Source organism: Cyprinus carpio, chromosome B1, assembly GCF_018340385.1.
Source record: "Cyprinus carpio isolate SPL01 chromosome B1, ASM1834038v1, whole genome shotgun sequence".
Classification (NCBI taxonomy): Eukaryota; Metazoa; Chordata; class Actinopteri; order Cypriniformes; family Cyprinidae; genus Cyprinus; species Cyprinus carpio.
Genome location: NC_056597.1, coordinates 25452641 through 25474562, shown reverse-complemented (window position 1 = coordinate 25474562; position 21922 = coordinate 25452641). Strand labels below are relative to the sequence as shown.

At 40.3% G+C, this 21922-nt stretch overlaps 1 long non-coding RNA gene across 1 annotated transcript; it reads left to right on the top strand.

Moving 5' to 3' along the window:
• Window positions 1-12496: 12496 nt before the first annotated feature.
• Window positions 12497-13096, top strand: LOC109096894. Its single transcript, XR_002019011.2, has 3 exons — window positions 12497-12585; window positions 12852-12892; window positions 13026-13096. It is a non-coding gene; the product is annotated as an uncharacterized LOC109096894 (long non-coding RNA).
• Window positions 13097-21922: the final 8826 nt, after the last annotated feature.

Genomic DNA, 21922 nt, shown 5'->3' with positions numbered 1-21922 from the left:
ACAGTCAAGTAACCCGAGACGTTCACTTATCAAAAAGCTACACTCGATTTGCTGCGCTCAACAGACGCTAATGGGAACGGAGGAATACCAACGCCGCCACACTGTAAGTGTATGGACCCACAGGGTTGTGTAGTGTGTTGCGCACACAACATCGAAGAGAGGTCTCAGACACTGACTCTGGGATGTCGATCTCAAAGGACATGCCAAGCCCGGAGTAGCATGGACATCCAAGCTAAAGAATCTGACAAAATGTGTGCGGAGAGGACCACACTTGCCAGAACCATCACACACTTGTTGCAAGGGCGCGCGGCCTCTTGCTGAAGCCATTGAAGATGCAAAACCCCCATGATTGAAGGTGGGCCCCCAACTCCTTAGAGGCGAAGTCTGACCCACGCCTCGTAGGCTAGGGGCATTAGCATTCCCTCACCCAATGTGAAATTGTTTGCCCAGGTGGCAGCTGCCCCCCGTTGGCAGCCCCATGGCATGTGAAAAAGTTGGCTCTGGGACTTACGCCACTGGCTGAGTGGGGCGGTGGACGTTAAATCGAAGAGCATTGTATGGGACACAGTAAGTGAAGTCTTTCCTGCTCTGCATGTCGTGAATGGCGGAGGACCAGAAGGCTTCGAGAATGACCGACATGTATGGTCGAGAAAGGACCTTGGAGGATACTTAGGGCTGAGATGCAAAATATAACTTTGACTCGCCACAGGGGCAAAATCTAAGCAGGAAGGGCAGGACTGACAAAGGCCTGAAAATCCCCAATTCTCTTTAGAGAGGTAATGGCCATAAGAACAAACCATCTTTTCGAGTCAGAAGCCTGTCAGGCGCTTGATTATAATGGTTCGAAAGGGGTTGCCAGCCAGCCCTTCGAGCACTATGTGCTAAATACCATGAAGGGACCGTAGCTCTAGTGGGAGACCTCAAACCGCTTAGCCCAAGAATGAAGCCGGGCGACGATGTGTGCTTTCCCACAGAACACCCTGTCAATCAAAACCATGGCAAGCCAAAACTAGCGCCATTGTAAGTTCTGAGAGTACTAGGGCCATGTGCATGAGGACAATTGCTCTTGCAGGAGCTCCAGTACTCGAAACAATTTTGGCAGTGAGCTGGGTCTACATGGTGTGTTCATGCACCAGCCGACTCGAAAAAACAGCCATCTGAGGGCATAAGTTCTTCTAGTGGAGGGAGCCCTAGCACTTAGAATAGTTCTATTACATTTTGCTGAATGGCCAGCATCTCTTAGTTGGTCCCCCTCAGGGGCCAGATGTGACGGTTTCCCGAGCTCGGGCGGGTTATGAAATACTGTCCCTTGCGCCCTGGAGAGAGAAGATCTCTCCTGATCGGAATTGCCCACGGCGAGCCGTTGACGGACGGATATTGTAGATCTGAGAACCAGACTCTGGTCGGCCAACGGGGCGCTTCAGTAAGAGGCGAGGACCCCTGTCGACGGACCTTGGCTAGGACTCCCGGGAGCGAAGCAATCCCAGATTGACTGAGCTACTTTGGGGTGGAGTTTCCCATACCCCCGTGTTTCACAAGCTTGTCTGGACCAGCAGTGTGTGCTCCCACAGTTCATTATGCCAAGGAATGTAAATCGCCCCTGAGGGACAGGAACTTGTCCGTGCTCCAAAGCAGAACCTGAACTGCACTAACGTCGTTCAAGCGGCGCTACCGCAGTCTGCCCTGGCGATCTATGTAAGAGGACTACAGATGTAGTTGTCCACCCGCAACTTAGGACATGGTAGCCTCTTAAACTACTGGAGGAAGGAGTTATTTCAGGGCCCGAAATACAGCCTTAATTTCGAGGCAATTGATGTTGCCAATCGAGGGAAGATGACCTCTCAGATCCCCATGGGGCTGGACGGCCATCCTAGGGACCGCTCCTACAGCCCATGAGGGAAGCGGGCCCCCCGTCATTAGCATCTCGCCCCCCCGATGACAAACACGGACCTAGAGTGGGACCCAAAGTCAGAAACACCGGGCGTCTGAAACCAACATAAGATAGGGTAATGAAGCCCCTGGCGCGTAACCCTTGTTTGCCTGCTGGGGATGGGCCCTTGGATGAAATCCCCTGGCTCGAGGCCACAACTGAAACAATCTCATGTGCAGGGGAGGCCCAGAGGTTATCCACCGTTGGATTGCCAGCTGACATGAGACCTAAAACTTTTCTGAAAAGTGATGAACCGTGACTTTCTGGCCATAGATTGATGTTTCTTTAGGGTGGTTAGAATGGATTTCGACACGTGCAGGAGACAGCTAGCTGTGCCCGCATTGTGATCGGGATCCCCATACCACGCCCAAATACGTTGTCCTCTGAGCAGGAGACGGAGAACGCTTTTCGTGGCGTTGAGTCCTCAACCCCAGAGATTTTCGAGATGGAGCTAGGACGACATCCTGATGTCGAAGCGCAAGAGCTCTTGAGACCTGGGTCAGAATCAGCCAGTCGCTCATATCATTTAAAATGTGGATGATCTGGAGTCGTAGAAGGAGCCAGAAGTACCTCCATGGATTTCTGTGTAAGTGCGGTGATGACAAAGGCTAGGACGAATGGAAGAACCTGATACTGGTCTAAGCTTGCGCCCCCAAGAAAGCGACCTCAGGAACTACCCTGAGTTGGTGGCAATCTTTTTATATGAAAATGCGTGTCCTTTAGATCAATTGTCAAAACCACTCCTCGATTGGATCCTGAGAAACAATCATCTTGATTGTCAGCCTGTTGAACTTGTATGTTCTGAGGGCAAAGCGGTTTCAACAACCGCAAAAGATCTAAGATTGGACGCAGGCCCCCCGTCTTTCTTGGGAATCAAAAGAAATACCGAACTGTAATAGCCTGACTCTTGTCTGGCACGGGGAAACAAATTCTATGGCCCAGTTCGACACAACACGAGTCTACAATTCCTGTGTCAAAGATGATGCCACGTTCCGGTTTCACAGAAGTGGAGACCACGCAGTTGGAAACGCGGAGGACAGATATGCAAACTGAAATCCTGTAACCTTGCGTTACAGGCCTTTGCGCTCAGGGGGAGCTATTTTGGCAGTAGCTTCCACGCTGCCAGCTTCTACGAAACGGGCACTAATTTTGACAATCGGTTTGTTGGGGGGGGGGGATGTTAGATGTCTGTGGTGTCCTGGTACGTGGCAGGAGGACAACAGAGCATGCTAAACAATTCATTGGGAGGCCACTGCCCTCCAAAACCACCGGTGGTGGCGGAGGTTGTTCATTGATCCCCTAAGGGTGCAGGAAGGAGACCCTACACTTTCTGTTGAAACTTGCCATGGGCCTCCTGAGGGGAACAACCTTTGTACTGGCGCACAGCTTAAGGCCCTTGCATTGGTCGTAATGACCTACTTTGGTCCAAAACTCCATCTGCGGCTGCCAAGTGCTACAAACTGCTCCCCAGTCTTACGAGGGGGCGCACAACTCGTCCACACTCTTTCTTTGAGCCTCCTGCCCCAGAGAGCGGAAGGATTTTTTTTTTTTTTTTTTTTGACAGCCACGACACTTGAGCACAGTGAGTGAGAAACGTATTAAAAGTCTCCTTATGGCGCTCAGATCTTTGAAGGAGATGCAGCCTGACGTGCCTGCAGAACAACCCGTGGTCGTGCAGGGGCAGCACTAGTTCGACCCCGCAGCATTGAATGCGTTCCATCCAAGTGTAGATGTTGCTACATAGCTGGGCAGGGAGCAATTGCTGTCTTTGTATAAGATTTTTATATATATTTTTATTTAAATCATTTTTAAATTATGTATTAAAAACTTATATATTTTAATTATCTATTATTTTTAACCGATGTTGCTCCTATAGGGGAGCGATAGCCTGCTAGCGTCTCTCTCACTTAGGAAATCAATATGTACCAAAACTCATTTTTAAGGCTTTTCTATCTGGTCGCTACACGAGTCACCACCTAGTAACTCCTCATGTGCTTATAATCGCGGAGAGGAGCGCTAGGAGAGAGCACTCTCAAATATCCATTACAAAACAGAAGCAAGAGCTACAGCAGTCACTCTGCCCCAATCAGAAGAAAGAAATGCCTGGGCCACGCTTCGGAGGAACATCAGCATTGCGGCTAGACCCTGTTCCCATCCCCCCCCCCGTGTCCCGCATCATGCTGTATGTGTAATAAGTTTAGCGTGTTGGTTGAGAGGAGCTGCTCAGGTTCATGAAATGGGATCAGTATCATTGTTTCATTTCAACTAAAGATGATACGGTTTTACTTGTACCCGAAATCAAGTTCAGGTAAAAGCTCTTCAAAAGAGTTGTTCATTGCTTCAATGCCATTGTTTGTGTTTACGGTAAACATTAAAATCCATTTGGGGAGGAATCATCTGCACCAAGTCCTCTGAAAATAAAAAAAATTTTTTTACACTAATTAAATTTGAAAAATGTCTTTATAACCTCCCTTTACTGTCAGTGTACATAAATGCATAACCCCCACTGTGACAATATAAATTTTACATGGACACTGCTGTAACCCCTACTCTTTAATCACGAGCCACCTTTTCTCAACATAGTTTCGAACTGCTGTGTTAGTTTTATACATAACTGGCATAGGTGGACTTGATTTATTTTCATTTGCCCAGAGACACTAGCTCAGCATAAATGATCACAAAAGATGTAAACTGACAAGGCTGTTCATTGAAGCTCTAACAAAAAAGTTTCTTTGCGTAGAACTTCTAACACTTATTTGTCTTTCTGCATTGCAATAACATTTCATTTCATGAGTCAGAAAAACAATCTTTCATGTTGGCAAGTTTTACTCTTAACAATGAATTGTAGCAACGTTCCTCTCACTGAGACAGAAGCTTTATAGCATAGGTGGACTTGATTTAAAACTTTAATTGTCCTTTTCTCAGCATTAATCTGTGTACCTTCCGCATTATAAACAGTTTATGTATATTTGCCGGTGTTCTTCAGACTAACACTTTAAAAATTGGTTAATGATCATCTTCTTCCATTATTAGACCTGGAGTGCTTTTCTTGATCTTCCATTTTTCCTGTGTCTCTAAAACTATTTCAGTGGTAGAACCAACTCTTAACTGGACGAATTCGTTACTGCAGTGCTACGTGAGCCTCCTATCGGCTAAAGCGGAAGAGTACGAACTGCTTTGCCTGCGTCCCAATGTGCATACTATCTATCTGTCACGATCGTCAGGTGGAGTGCCATGAACTCCAGTATTGGATTAATGCCTGTTTGACCATTCTATATTAAAATACTGCAAATGGATTCGAATGCTCTGACTCCTTGTTACAGAAGACTTTGCCAATACCAGGATCCAGCCAGCCCTGTATCCTCTCGTTACCAAGATGTCTGTTCCACTTCTAGGTCAGCGTGTCAACTATCCAGCTCTAATCATTGACCCAGTAGATCAGCTATTAACACTTCGTCCAAGGAGGCATATCTACTGAGGAGTATGTTCAAAAGTTTTGTGAGTATCATTATCAAGTACCGTTCTATGATGAAGTTTTGTTTTAAGGACTTGTTCCATTTTGGACTCAATGACCAATTAAGTCCATGGTTACCTAGAGGGGAGTTAATGGCAGTTTCAGGGACCACACGGAGTATGCTCTTATGTTATGCGCACCTTCCTCACCGCGATGTGGTCCCTGCGTTCACTGTGGGAGATCGGCAGAGGACAGCGTTGAAACCCAAAGAACTTTTTTTTTGACATTGTTCAAGCGTAGTCTAGGCAGCGACTGAGGCTTTGAACCACCAGCGTCACTGCACAAGATGGCTGCCAGCCAGCACCACTGCACAAGATGGTCGCCCAGGCCAGCGCCACTGCACAAGGATGGGCGCCAGCCCGAGAGAGCACTGCACAAGATGGCGCCAACCCAGAGCCACCGCACGAGGATGGCAGCCACAGCTGACCTTCCAGAGTCAAGACAAAGTCACGTGGATCTTCATGAGTCACGTCAAGTCACAATGTGATCATGAATCAAGTCACGCCTAGGCTGATTATCCAGAGCCTTGTCAACGTCCTCAGCGGAGCTCCATAGCTTCGTCACGTCTCAGCTGAACTTCCAGAGCCTCGTCTCGTCATAATGATCATCCAGAGTCTTGGCTCATCCTGTCTGTTGCGCCCAGCAATGTTCTCTCAGCCTGTGTGTTCCTGTAAAGAAAACTGTTACTGCTGCAGAACCTTTGGATGGTGTCAGTTAGTATCCATCCATGAACTAATTTCCTGTCCTAGGCCACAGAGGCCTCTCAGTAACTCACTGCTTGTTCTGTCACGGTCACGGAGGCTGCTATCCGTGAACTCACGGCCTTTTGTCCTGTCACGGCCACGGAGGGCCATCCACCAACTCACTGCCTGTCCTGGCACGGCCACAGAGGCCATCCACAAACTCAATGCTGTCCTGTCACGGCCACAGAGGCCATCCATGAATCATGGCCCTGTCCTGTCACAAGCCATGAGGCTGTCTATGAACTATCATCCTGCCCTATCACGGCTATGGAGACCATCTGTGTACTCTCTTGTCTGCTGTGTCATGGCTATGGAGACCATCTGTGAATTCTCTGCCTGCCCTGTCACGGCTATGGAGGCCATTTGGGAACTCTCTAACCTCCTTATCACGGCCACGGATGCCGGCCATTAATCTGTTTATGTTCTCTGTTTCAGTCCTACCTGACCAGACTTGCTCTCCCTATGCCATCGGACTCCACTGTGGTGGTACCTCTGCTCCGCCCTGGTGGGCTTCTGGACCAAACTGCTCAGCTGGGGTGGCTATGTCATGATCGTCAGCTGGAGGGCCCCCATGAATCCATGCACTCCAATCAGGACTCTAGCATTTGGTGTCCATTTCCATTTCCAACTCCATTTCCCATAATCCCGTGCTTAGGGCTTACCCCATTCCCATGTTCCCATTACCAATCCCCTATATATATTCTGTGTTTGGACCTCTCAATGATTGTGAAGTATTGTTAGCCTGTCTAGCATTCTGAGCATTTTTCCTAGTGTTGTTCCTTCTGTGTCTGATATTGGATTGCGATTTTAATACCGCCTTGATTCTACTGCCGCCTGCCTCGACCTCCGCTGGTACTGTTACTGATTCTGGATATCCCTTTTACACATTGACGCGTTATTGAATTACTGCCTGTTTGACCATTCTATATTAAACTACTGCAAATGGATCCGAACGTCTCTGACTCCTTGTTACACTATCCTAAATGATATGTGAAATTAGTAATTATCAAACTATTATCGGTTAAACGGTCATCTGTTCTCCCTATACAGTATCTGACTTTCTGTAAGTGTCTTCTAGTAAAGGTGGATGTGCACAAACTCTAACTGCAGCAATTTGCATGTATAAGATTTGCAAAAGGGGCTGTTTTAGTTCAGTTCATTCAAATATCTACACAAAATGAAACCCATAACTTACCAGTGAGTGCAAGTACTGAAGCCAAAGAGGAATAAAAAAAGAGACTGTATTGGCAGCTCATTGCTCTTCTGAAAACAGCAAATGTTCCAGAACCTTTTCACAATCCATTCTACGAGGACAGATATAAACTTCCGTTCACATATAGAAAAGAGAACAGAATGTTTGCATTCAGATCGAATAAAATTTCACAATATTACTGTTTTTTTTTCTGTATTTTTGATCAAATAAATGCAGGCTGGATGAGCAGAAGAGACTTCTTTCTAGGGCTGTGCAAAAAAATCGAATACGATTTTCATGCGGATCTCTTCAGTAAAGACGCTCCGTGATTAGTAGTATATCTCCAGCAAGCTACGTTAAGATCAGGGTTGCCAGGTTTACACAACAAAACCTGCCCAGTTGCTTCTCAAAAACTAGTCCAAAACTAGCCCAATTGCGTTTCCAGGAGGTTCCCGATAAAAATTGCATCCCGGGGTTAAAAATATACGTTTTTGGCAGGGTTGCTCTGGTAATATTCACATTTTAGGGGCTAAATATCACGTTATTGGTATTGGGGTCGCTTCAACCGCGGATATAAAAAACAACCGCAGACTTGGCAACACTGGTTCAGGTGGAGCGGCATTTACTACACAGAGCTGTAGTCCACCGACAAGCTACACAAAATCGCTCTTTCAAAATCGACAAAGAATCGCCTGCGATTTTAAAATCGATTTTTGTGTAGATTGTCAGTGAATTACCCCTCCGTGTACTAAATGCCAACAAGCAAAACCAATTCAAAAACACATTTTCATGTCCGCGGGTTTTGAAGCGACCCCAATACCAATAACGTGATATTTAGCCCTTAAAATGTGAATATTACCAGTTCAAACCTGACAAAAAAACTTATATTTTAACCCCAGGATGCAATTTGTATCGGGGAACCTCCTGGAAATGCGATTGGGCTAGTTTGGACTAGTTGAGAAGCAATTGGGCAGGATTTGTTGTGAAAACCTGGCAACCCTGATCTGAACGCACCTGCTGGAGATATACTACTAATCACAGAAGCATCTTTACTGAAGAGATGCGCATGAAAATCGTATTCGATTTTTTGCACAGCCCTACTTCTTTCAAAAACATTAAAAATTGTAATGTTTCCAAACTTTTGACCTGTACTGTACCTCCAGACTCTGATCTGTACTGGTGTATCTAATATAATTTTAACCTCATTGAGGAACTCAATGCGAGGGTTAATTAAGTGACTGATGGTTGTTCATGTCTATGCAATTTCACGTATTGCTTTAAACTTGGGATTTCACATTTTCATTCTCTTAAACTCATTCTTTCCTAATCTTCTATCTTCCTACAACTTGTGTGAGTGCGTGTGCTTGTGTCAGATTAGTTTATATGTCTTAGATTTATTTAATAAAGCCTTATTCATATTGAAAAGAGAAGTATCTTGTGTTTTGTGCTTACAACCACCACTGGCTCTGTACCCCTTTACTTAAATTCATTACTTCAGAGTTATGTGCCTCTAGAAGCTTGCATTTTGCAAGTGAATGTTGCTTGATTGTTCATCCCAAAGAAGCACAAAATCACTTTCACAGACTTTTACATGAACTGTTCCCTCCTGGTGGAATGACCTGCCCAACTCAATCCCAGCAGCTAAGTCCTTAGACATCTTCAAGAATCGGCTAAAAACACATCTCTTCCATCTGTATTTGACCCTTTAACTCTAGGGGCCCTATTTTAACGATCTAAACGCAAAGTGTAAAGTGCATGGCGTAGGTGCACTCAGGGCGTGTCCAAAATCCACTTTTGCTATTTTAACGACGGAAAAAAAAAAAAACGGTTGGTGCGCCAGGGCGCTGGTTCCTAAACGGGTTTGTCCCTATTCTCTTAATGAGTAATGGGTGTTTTTTTGGGCGTAACGTGCAATAAACCAATCAGAGTCTCATCTTCCATTCCCTTTTCAAGAGCCAGTTGCGCTTGTGCCATGATGGATTTGGTATTTACACGGCAGAATTTGGCAAGCGCAAAGACCAAGAAAGCCTCTCCGAGATGAAACGGAGCTGCTCGTGCTCGTAGCCTAATTCTGATACATGCGATGACCATCCATTATGACATGTAGGCATTTTTATATTTACAAAAAATTCTTATGCATTGCAATCCTTTAATTTTTAACATTTGGCATGTTTGTGTGCTGCTGCTGTGCATCCCTGTGTTTAATAAGCACTGTATACGTGCGTTGTGGACCCGCCTATACTAACACACTCTTTAAATAACAAAGAAAAAACATTGCGCCAGACTTTAGACCAGGTTTGAGTTGGTCTATGGCGCAGTCTATTTTCAGCTCCTTAAAATAGCAATGCGCCAGCAATGCGCCTGAACACACCTCTTTTTTAGACCATCATGACCATGGGGCGCAAATGCATTTGCGAACTGGCTTGGCGTTGGACGGGAAAATGAGAATGGCGCCGGACTGAAACTAGCAAAACACAACTTGCGCTGCACCTTGCATCGCATTGTGCCGGGTGTATGATAGGGCCCCTAGCACTATCTATTCTAATTCTATCTTAAAAAAAAAAAAAAAAAAAAAAAAAAAAAAAAAAAAAAAAAAAACTTGTCACTTTTAGACTTGCACTCTATTCATTTATTGCTTGTTTTCTTAAAAAAAAACCTAACATTAGCTTTTCTAATCTTTTTGTGTTTTGTTTTGTTTTTATTTATTATACAATAAAAAGCAAAAAAATGCCTCTAACACTAGCTTGCTCTATTCTTTTTCTATTCTATCTGTTTTCTTTTAATTATAAACATGTACTGCGTAAGCTTACTGCAGATTTGTTATAGCACTTGCATATCTTTGCTCTTTTGTTGATTTTGTTTGCTTCCAACGTCCTCATTTGAAAGTCACTTTGGATAAAAGCGTCTGCTAAATTACTAAATGTAAATGTACATTTAAAAACAACAAACAATAATATTAATAATACAAAGTACAAACATGACAGCAAAAATACAGAGGAAGGGATGTCACAGACATACATGGAATATATTACTGAAAAATAAATAAATAAAATCAGAATAGATCCATAAAAAGGGGGGTGGGGTGGATATGGGGGGTTCACTCAACTTCACCTCTATCCTAAAAGACATTCTGAGAAAGACAGAGTAAAAGTGCATTAATGTGTCATCTGTATAACAACCTGGAGAATGGGGTAAATGGGTTATGGTTGATGACTTCACAGAGACATCCCTTTGGGGGAACCATTGAAATTATGAATCCGTTATAACATAACAAAGCCTCATTTACTGAAAACATGTCACTTTGCCAGTTTGATACATGCTCTGAATCACTGTTTCGAATCAAATGATTCACAAAGGTTTTGAAGCTTCACAAAGCCATCACCACCTCTATCCTTCCACACTAGATTTTTTTTATTCCCAGGGATAGCATATGTTCTGCTCTACACCTAGGTATTTAAGAAAGAGGTCCCAAATCTTCTGAAACTTAAAGGGTTTATCTCTTAGCGCTGTGGACTGGAGTAGGCTTTGTTACGTAAACCAGTTACATCAAAAGTAATTTAAAAGTAATTAAAGAGTGGTCTGATAACATTGCCTAAAATATGTAACATTCTGAATAAAAATTGTCTGTCACAAGTAAAATGTGTTAAGACTTAAATTCAATACATTTAAACATTCCAATTTCAGAAGGAGATTTAGAGCGTCTTCAGGGAAGTATGAATATAGCGAATGTTTCATCAAACAGTTTCGTTCAGTTTAATAGCTTTAAAGGCTATACATTTTTCATTCAACTGAAATATGCATATCCCTTACTGACCTTTACACAACAGAGCGACCCCTGGCGAGTGAGATCTGCCCTGCCATCATCTTTCATGGTCATTTTTCATAAACTATATATAGTGCATCATGTAGGTTGTGGTTGGTAGTCTTCCTGAACACAGACACACACTTGGGTCTGACATTAAGCATTTGCCATGTATGTACTTTAAACAGCAGCATTAGCAACCAATAGCATCCAGTGTGGTTTCAGCTTTCAAACTTCCTCTAAAATTGTTCTTACATCCAGTCTTAATAAACTAAACTAAACAGAGTAAAAGTGCATTAATGTGTCATCTGTATAACAAAAAAAGTCTCTACGATGCTTGATGTTGGTCGTCATCTGCCTTGTGTTCATCACCACAGAAAGCTGTTTCAGGTAGGCTACATGATGTTTTAAGGTTTTAGTGAAGATTGCACAACATCTGTTTTTGTTGACCCTAAAGCAGTTTGATTTTAAATTATATTGAAGTATAACCTAATTATATATCAATTATAAATGACTGTATTGAATAACAGATACATGTTTGTTTAAGGTTAACTAAATTTCATATTTTATAGGTCTAGGTGAGAAGTGAAGATACAGTTGTGGTTTCTGTTTCTGAACTTCCTCTGTATTTGCAGTTTGCATCTCGAGTGTGTTTGTAAAATACATAAACCAGTTAGTTTTAACCTAGTTTTAAACAACGTCATAGAATTGTAGGCTAAAAAAAACTAAAAAAATTACCCTACAACATCTCCCTCTCCAAACTACATTTAAACTTGACTAGTCCCAAAAATACTATATGACTCATATAGTAAAGTGTCGTAAAGTGTTTTTTAAAGGGATTAATTCACCCAAAAATTTAAAAATCTGTCATTAATAGGGTGGCTTCACTGAAACACGTCCTGGCCATGACTTCTATATTGCCTAAAATATATCCAGGTTTTGTCTTTGTTTTCCTGTTTTTAGACTTGCTGAAGGTAATGAACAAAAAGTATTTTACAGCTTCATAAATTTGGCGGCTGAACCTCTGATGTCACATGCTCTGTTTTACCGATGTCCCTTGCTATGTTTCTGGATCTTGCTGTCTATGCAGGGTCAGAGAGCTCTCGGATTTTCATCAAAAAATATCTTAATTTTTGTTCTGAAGATGAACAAAGGTCTTAGAGGTTGGGAACAACATTAATCATAAGACTAATAATGACAGAATTTTCATTTTTTGGGTGAACTATCCCTTTAAAAAACCTAAATCTAATCACTGAAATGTGTGCGGTTGTGAAAAAACCTTGTTTAATTAGCTTAATTTTTTTTTTTCTTCTTTAGATTTATGGGGATTTGTCATTTGGATTGCCATTGTTTCCATCAGCATGGTTTTTATCATCCTTTTCCTGTTTATACCACCTTGTCACAGTAAGACTACTGATGTATTTTATCTTTTAAAACATTTAAAATTTATTTCTTTCATCTGTGCTTACCCTTTGGTTAAAACTCAAACATCTGAGTCACATCAGAAGAAAGGGAAAGAGAATTTTGACTTTTTTTTTTTCTTTTTTTTTTTTAGAATAACACACTCAGGAAATATTTACAATAAAACTTGGAATCTGTATTAATAAAATAAATAGGGTCAATTATGATTAAATGTTTACTGTAAATGACTGTCACTGTTTTTCTCAAAGATTATTGTGCTGCTTGCAACGGGAGACACAAGACTTCCAGAGTAAGTTTATTTTCTTAATTCCTTGTGAAAGTATTAATGTGCAATATCACAGACAAATCAGATTTTAGTCTATGATCAACTTCAGCTATGTACATTAAATTATTAGCATTTTTTCTGTTGTTGTCTCCCTCAGAAATGACAGTCGATTCTAAATCCCAGCTTTACTGAAGCAACTGGAGCTCTTAAACTATCTGTGCCTTCATAACTTGACTGTTGCTTTTTGACCTCTGTGTCTGCTGGACCATGCTTTTTATTTTCAAAGAGGGACAAGATGAGAATCTCTTCTGCTTAATTTTTTTTTTCTTTTGGCCAAGACTGGTGTGGAGAGTAGAGAAGTACTGAGAAGAGGAGAGAGACTGAAATACATCTACCATCTGCAGCAAGATCCAACTATTGTGAACTTGTGGATTTAAGTTATGTGACTGTGGTTGGTTTTGCTGTGTGCCACTCAAAACTGAAATGTGAGCTAGATAGGAAGATCATAGACAATTTATCTTTATGTAGGGAGGTGGGTGGCAGTTTTTTCTGGTTTTTGGATTGAGGGTATATCTTACAGACAAGATTAATGGTGTGTTTTTTTGCAAGCTAATTCTTGTTCAGAACAATCACTTTAGCAAAGTTTGTACGCTTTTTCTGTAATCTTTTCTGGTCATTTTGCTGAATAATGATCATTTGTTCAATAAATCTATTTTAACTCGCTGTCGTGATCGTGTCAACGATTGGTCAAAGCAATGTAATTTTATCCATTTTCATTTGCTAAACTAAAACATAAAATAAAATGAAATCAATTACCACGTAATTAACTCGCTGTCGTGATCGTGTCAACGATTGGTCAAAGCTCCAGCTAAATTGTGAAAACATAGATGTACAGTAGGAAAGTGTGTTTTTTGCATCATTTCATGTTTAAGAGAAAAATCAAATGCACATTTGCCCCAGTGATCCCGTTGTACCGTGGTACTGTCACAACACTTTTCACAAGGCTAGTGTAGTTGTTTTATTTTATTTTGTTTGTCTGTGGACTGGAACTTACACTTTTGTTTTTTTTGTTTTTTCACATAACAGGTCCCTAAACCTGTAATATAAAATATAACTTAATTCCCACCATATTTCTGATATCATTTATCAAACTAATCTGACTAATTTGATCATTAAATCTAAAACTGCGACTGCAGCTTGTGTACAGCGCATTAGCATTCGTTAACCAGTTAGCTTGTCAGTCGCTGTCCATTCAAATTTCTATTTGCATCTATTACTGTTTTCTTTTTTTCTCACACTCCGTTTCTTTTCTCTCTCGCTCCGTTTTTCACGAGTTTATCAAACAACTATGGAAAGTCAGAATCATTCATCAATCACAATGAGTAATGGCTTCTTCTCCTGCTATTGTTGTTTTCACCGCTTGCCACATGTACTGTTTATCTCTCTCTGTCGGCCAGGGATTCACATGTGATAAATGCAGGGAAATAGGTAGGCTGACAGAGAAGATTTTAAAACTAGAGAGACGCATCCAAACTTTAATTGAGGATAGTAAGAATGTGAGTGCTGTAGATATGTCTTTGGATGCGACTAGCTCAGGGAGTCCTGTACATGTTCGGTTCCGGTTACAGAGCCTCTGCCAGCAGGCCGACTGGGTGACTGTCACCCTGCTGCAGTCGCGGGTCAAAACACCGCTCTTCTGTTTCGATAAAAACATCAAACAGGTTCTCCCCACTCATTGAAGCCTCCCACTGAGAAACCTGATCAAAGTGCTAGTTATTGGCGATTCTATTGTTCGGAACATGAAAGTAGAGACACTAGCCACCATAGTCCAATGTTTACTGGGATCCAGAGCACCTGACATCTTGGCAAATTTAAAAGTGCTGGCTAAGGCTAAATGTAAATTCAGTAAGATTGTTATTCACACCGGCGCTAATGATGTTCGACTTCACCATTCGGAAATCACTAAAAAAAATGTAAACGAGGTGTGTGAACTTGCAAGCACGATGTCAGGACACTGTAATATTGCTCTGGTCCCCTCCCTGCTTACCGTGGTAATGAGATAGCAGACTGTCGTCACTCAGTGGGTGGATGTCTAAGTGGTGCCCACAGAATAACATGTTTCATAGACAATTGGATGAGTTTTTGGGGCAGACCTGACCTGTTGAAAAGAGATGGTCTTTATCCCACCGGGGTGGTGGTGCTCTTCTCTCTAGAAATATGGCACATAGTCTCAGAGTTTGTACTTGACTAACTGGGGCCCAGATCAGGAAGCAGACAGACTGGCTAAACCGACCGTCTGCTAGCCACCTCACACCACAGAAATCAGCTAGTTCTCACCACATAGAGACTTTTTTACCTAGATATCACAATATAGAGACTGTGTCTGTTCCCCAAACTAGAAAAAAAAACAAAAAAAAAACGTCCAAACCAGTTTAAGAGTAACAATTTAATTGATGTTCAACACATAAAAATGCATATAATGCAGAGAAACAAATGATAAAGCTTGATCAGGTCACTTTCTACGAAAACACTTTTTGTAAATGATACGATCACTAATCATTACTTAGATATGCACTGTTTGACAGAAACCTATTTTAACACTTGTTTCGCTGGATAATGTTAAATGAAGCACCATTACTTCAAACGAGTTATACACCCTTTGGATGCATCCCACTCATATAACATAAAATCAATCTTGGTAGATACATTCAATTAAAAAAAAAACCCCATTTAATAATAATAATAATAATGCATTTTAATTGAGGCGCCTTTCAAACCAATCAAGGTCACCGTACAACAAGTTACAACAGTAAACAATATTAAAACAGAAAATAACAGCAAATAACAATGTCAATAAAAAACAGCAATAATAATAAATAAATAAGAAAAGATAAAAATACTGGACTTGAGTGCACAAAGTAATCATAGAAGATAAGCAGTTCTGAATAAATTAGTTTTAAGTTTGACTTTAAATTGAGCTAAAGAGTCTGAATTATGAATGTTAACTGGGAGAGAATTCCAAAGCCGAGGAGAAGACACGACTAAAGGCCCTATGGCCCATGGTGGTTAAACGAGCTGAAGGTGCATGAAGGAAGACGCAGTGAAGAGGAACGGAGAGTTCGAGAAGGGGTGTAGGGATGTAAGAGGTCTGAAAGGTAAGGTGGAGCAAGGTTATGAAGAGATTTGTATGTGAGGAGGAGAATTTTAAATTCAATCCGAACGTTGATAGGAAGCCAATGTAGCTGTTGAAAGTGATGGGGGTGATGTGTTCATAGGTGAAGTCCGGGTTATTTATGATACGAGCTGCAGAATTCTGAATGAGCTGGAGTTTATGAAGAGATTTGTGTGGTAGACCAGATAATAGAGAGTTACAATAATCAATGCGGGAGGTGACAAGCGAATGAACAAGAATAGAGGAACCATGCGGAGTGAGAAATGGACGGAGGCGTGCAATATTGCGGAGATGAAAATAGCAAGACCTGGTTATGTTATTAATGTGAGCATCAAACGATAAGGTACTGTCAAAGATGTCCCCCAAGTTCCTAGCCTGGCAAGAGGGAGAAATGAAAGAACCATCAATGGATAATGAAAAAACTGCATGACTTAGAGAGAGTGAGTAGAATTAGTACCAATGAGGAGTACTTCAGTCTTACTGGCATTAAGTTTGAGGAAGGAAATTGGCAGGAAAAACCAAACATTTATTTCATGAAGGCAGTTGGTAAGGCAGGCGGGAGGGAGAATGGAATCAGGGTTTGTAGAAATGTAAAGCTGAGTGTCATCGACGTAACAGTGAAATTTAATACAGAATTTTGAAAAGATGTTGCCGAGTAGGAGAGAAGGTAAAATTAGGAACAATAGGGGGCCTAGGACAGAGCCTTGGGGGGGACACCACAGCTAACAGGAGAAGGTTGGGAATGAAATTTCTTTAGTTGTACAAACTGTGTGCGGTTTGAAAGGGATGAAGTGGAACCAGGCATAAGGAATACCAGTGACACCAATGCAGATAGTCGATGCAAGAGAATACTGTGTGAAATTGTGTCAAAAGCTGCACTCAAGTCAAGTAGAACAAGTATAGATAACAACCCGCCATCAGCAGCCTTTAACAGGTCATTCGTTACTCTCACTAGTGCAGTTCAGTGCTATGCTTAGGACGAAACCCTGACTGAAAACACTCATACAAGTTATTATACTAAGATGATTTATATATATGATTATAACAGTAATCTTGGGGGGTAGATTCATTTAATGATAAAACCCCTGTGATGTTTGTACTGGCTACTGTATACAGGCCACCAGGGCACCATTACAGACTTTATTAAATAATTTGCAGATTTTCTATCAGAGTTAGTGCTGGCTGCAGATAAAGTCTTAATTGTTGGTGATTTTCAATATTCATGTTGATAATGAAAACGATGAATTGGGAACAGCATACATAGACATTCTGAACTCTTTGGGGTTATCGTGTCAGGTCCTACTAATTGTCGAAATCATACTCTAGATTTAATACTGTCACATGGAATTTATGTAAATGGTGTTGAAATTCTGCAGCAAAGTGAAGATATCTCATATTATTATCTAGTCTTGTGTAAACCCCATATAGCTAAAATTGTAAATTCTACACCTTGTTACAAGTATGGTAGAACCATCACTTCTACGAGAAAAGACTGCTTTTTAGTAAACGTCCTGATTTATCTCAATCACGTAAACATGTCCAATACCTCAGAAAAACTTGATGATGTAACAGAAACTATGGACTCTCTCTCTTCTAGCATTTTAGATCTGGTTGCTCCTTTAGGCTTAAGGAAGATTAAGGAAAACAGTTTTTGACACCGGTGATATAGTGAGCACACTCGCAACCTAAAGAGAGCAGCCTGGAAAATGGAGCGCAGCTAAAGGAAAACAAAACTAGAAGTATTTCGTTTTGCATGGCGGGAAAAAGTACCCTATCCTATAGAAAAAACTGCATTAAAAAACTGCTAGGTCTGATTACTTTTCATCTCTTTTAGAAGAAAACAAAACATAACCCCAGGTATTTATTCAATACAGTCTATAAATTAACAGAAAATAAGCATCAACAGGCGTTGACATTTCCAACGAGCACAGCAGTAATGACTTTATGAAATACTTTTAATTTCCAAGATTGATACTTATTCCGAGGGTCACTGTAGCCACCAGATCCCAGTCTGTATTTAGATCAGATGGACACTGCAGTCACCCGGATCCAGTCCAATGGTCCAACCCCAGATGACCTCTACAGCCCTGAATGTCAGCGGAGGAGACCAGGACATCTAGACGAGCCCCAGAGAAAGATCCCCAGTAAAGAACTTGTCTTCTAGACGGCCATCGGCACAAGACCACGGGAACCAGATGAGTCCTCTGGACAATCTAACTATGCTGCAGAATGGAACAACCTGCTGGTTCATCTGGCCAGAAGACAAAGTCTGGTTACGATCTCAGCCTGGTTACTCCCAAGGTTTTATCTCCATTCTGTCACCGATGTAGTTTTGGTTCCTTGCCGCTGTCACCTCTGGCTTACTTAGTTGGGGACACTTATTGTCCAGCGATATTGTTGGCTTGATTGCACAGATATTATTTAAACTAAACTGAGCTAGATGATGACATCACTGAATTTCAATGATGAACTGCCTTTAACTGAAAATTGGAGTGTTTACTATTGTCCTTTTGCATTAGTGACACACTATTTTACTATTTGAAACTGTAAAGCTGCTTTGACACAATCTGTCATTGTTAAATGTGATATATAAATAAAGGTGACAATAAAACAACACAGTCCAATTTATAGTAACAGTAGTCGATCTGACAAATGAATATGCCGGAGTATGTTCTTGAATGTGTTAGATCATGCATACCAAATAAAAATAGCCTCTATTTTTGTCTGGTAATAGAACAACCAAATTTGTCTAATGCCCAAAAACCTGTCAACAGCAATTCTTGTCTGGTACCCAAAAACTGTATTAACAGTCTTCTATCAGTCAAGAAACCAAGAAGCCAGGTAAAGAGCAGAAGCAGGAGACAAAGTCAAAAAAAAAAAAAAAAAAAAAAAAAAAAAAAAAAGAATATAAAAATCTAAAATGCTCATACTTCGTCTGACCAGCACAAATCCAACAAGTAATGTACACCAAACCTCGTCACAACAAACATCCATAACCTTAAATCTCTATAAACATTCCCTCTTATTTCTTATTCATAAAAACAAACAGACCTTGAAACCACACAGCCATAAGACTAAACAACAATGGAAAAATAATATAAAAAAATCAAGAATTATAATATAAATGACCAATCAAGTAATGAATCAATGAAATTAGTATATAAATGGCTATAATGATTATTGTAAATGATTAAATGTAATAATAAAATGATTCAGTGATAAATGATTATAAATGAATGAATGAAGGAATGGAAGTAAAACACAACAGAAACGTATAAGTTTTTCTCTTGAAGCAAAACACATTTGAAATACACAGTTTGCATTTGAGGATCCTTAAATCATTCAAAAGATAGCAGTTTTCTTTCGTATGATTATTATTCATTTTTTTTTTTCATGAAAGCCTCCCAACAATGTTGTGGTGATAGATGCTTTATTGTATATTTTTATTTCTTTTTTTTTTCTTTTTTTTTTAGACTTTTCTGATGATTACGGAAATTTTTGGCATTTTTTTTTCTCATATTTATAAATCATATGGCAACAAGGAAGCATAGTCACCCTGGTGTGATATTATTAAATATGAATGGGAATATGATATTAGAAATAGTTTACTCACAAAATTTCTAGGTTGGTACCAGTAATTGTGGGTTTTTCACGTGTATTATTGTTTTAATTTTATTTTTTAATAAAGTAAATTAAATGTTAAATGCAAGCACAAAAAGATAAACAATAATCTGATTTTTTCATAGCCTTTGATCATATTACCAAGGGTGCCAATAATTCTGACCACAACTGTGTAATTTATTTCTGTTTTATTTAGATACCAAGCGTAAGGGGATGATGAACCAATAAACAGTAACATTGAAGTATCTGCCAAAATGTAAATTGTAAAATGCATCTTGTTATGGCCCTTTATTGAATTCCAAATTCAAATTCATAAGGTGATTTCTGTGTGTTTAGAGAAGTATGAACACACTCAGGTTGTTATCTGTAATGAGCTGTGTTTCACTGCGTTTGGATCTGTTTTGGTAAGGGATTTGGTGCTAGGGAGATTCCTCAGAACTCTTGTGATCGCTGTCTCATCTGAAAGGATACAAAGACAAGATGTTCAATATTTACCACTTTTAGTTATATATTTCAATAATTTAACAATAAATACCTGTGGTCAGCGTTCATTGTATGCTGAAATGGGCCCATGGCCGTATTTTTGGGTGTGTTTATTGTTCGTATTTGAATTGTTTTGTTTGTTTTCATTTTAAAAATTCTTATCAAAATTTTATGATATACTATATATACGCTATATATATATCTATATCTATATATATATATCTATAGATATAGATATCATATAGTCATATATACTTATATAGGATATTGCTTAATCAAATTGGATTTCATCGAATACTGTTTTACTGCTTAATAGAATCTTCCCTTATCTACGTCCTTACACGGTAAACTGTGGTGATGAAATGCCTTGACACGTGCATCTTTGCTAAAATGGTAATTTATGACCAATAATAGTTAGTTTGCGAAGATATTATTTCTGGGTTCATTACACCTCCATTAAAATCGACGAGCATGCATAAAACATTTACACGGGCCACAGTAAGTTCATGAGACTGTCTTTAAAATGCCCAATACGAAGTCAGATCTTTGGCACCAGTTGCTGCATGTGCTCTTTCATTTCAAACTGTATAAATCACTTCTGCTGACTTTCAATTGTGAGCTTCTTCCAAATTAAACATGCGCATTCAATTAAGCTGATCAGCTGAGTGATTTCATCAAAGTTCTTTTTTTTTTTTTAACAGTGAATAACTTTTGACAAAAATTTTTGACTGCGAGGTGTAAAATATGTTTCCATGTCCTGAGATCTCTTAGATATCAGTTAGTTACCACTGTTTGCTGCCCAGTCAATGTGTTGTTGTTGTTGGGAAAAAAACTGTTGTTTGATTGTTTTTGTTTCCTGCAGCAAAAACCAGGAAAACAGGTCAGACCAACAAGTCCCCGTGCAAGTATTTCATAAAACAAAACGTAAAAATCTCATTAAACGTCACACAGTCATTTTGCTCGCTGAGTAATTTCTGCCCAGAAACCGAACATGTTAGTTTTTTTTTTAACATCAGTATTTAGGGTCACAATCTATTCAAAAGCCCCGAAGATCATTATTTAAATTGGTCGCTGAGCATTTTTGGACAGGATAAAGCTTAACTATTGCAATAATAATTAGCCCAATATACCCAAATATGTAAAGAAAGAAGAAGCCACATGAAATAAGAACGACTTACGTGGTAATGTCCTGCCGTCACTCTCTACGCCCTGCTGGAGCAGGAGATTGCTTTGCAGTGCATGTGTACGGTTTATTCTGCTGTAATTGAACAGATGTCAAGAGCAGTACTGGGTTTTTTTTTCGTTCTGGATGATTTTGCCATGTCTACATACCAGAACCGTGAGTCAGATCTGTCCGCTTTCCAACGGCAAAGGAGAGTATCGTCACTCCTTGAAACGGTCAGAGTAGGTTTAGGAGCCTTTGCGTGACAGAAACATGGTTATTTAACTATTACTGTAAACTACTGTAGAAATATTACAAAAATGTATTATGTAATTATGGTGGTACAAATAGTTGTGATCTTACCATAAATGTTAATTTCCTTTTCTCCAGCATCAATCTGTGTACCTTCAGCATAAAAAACAAAGTATCTTCTATGTGCCGGTGTTCGTCAGAACTAAACACTTTCAACTTTAATGATCCTCTTCTGCCCATTGTTAGATCTGTGGTGCTTGTCCTGATCAGCCATCCCATTTTTCCACTGAATGAAGTCACCACTAGAGAGATGGATCCATCTTATCTCACTAGGTTTTTCTTTGTTTCTTGTTGGCAGCTGGAG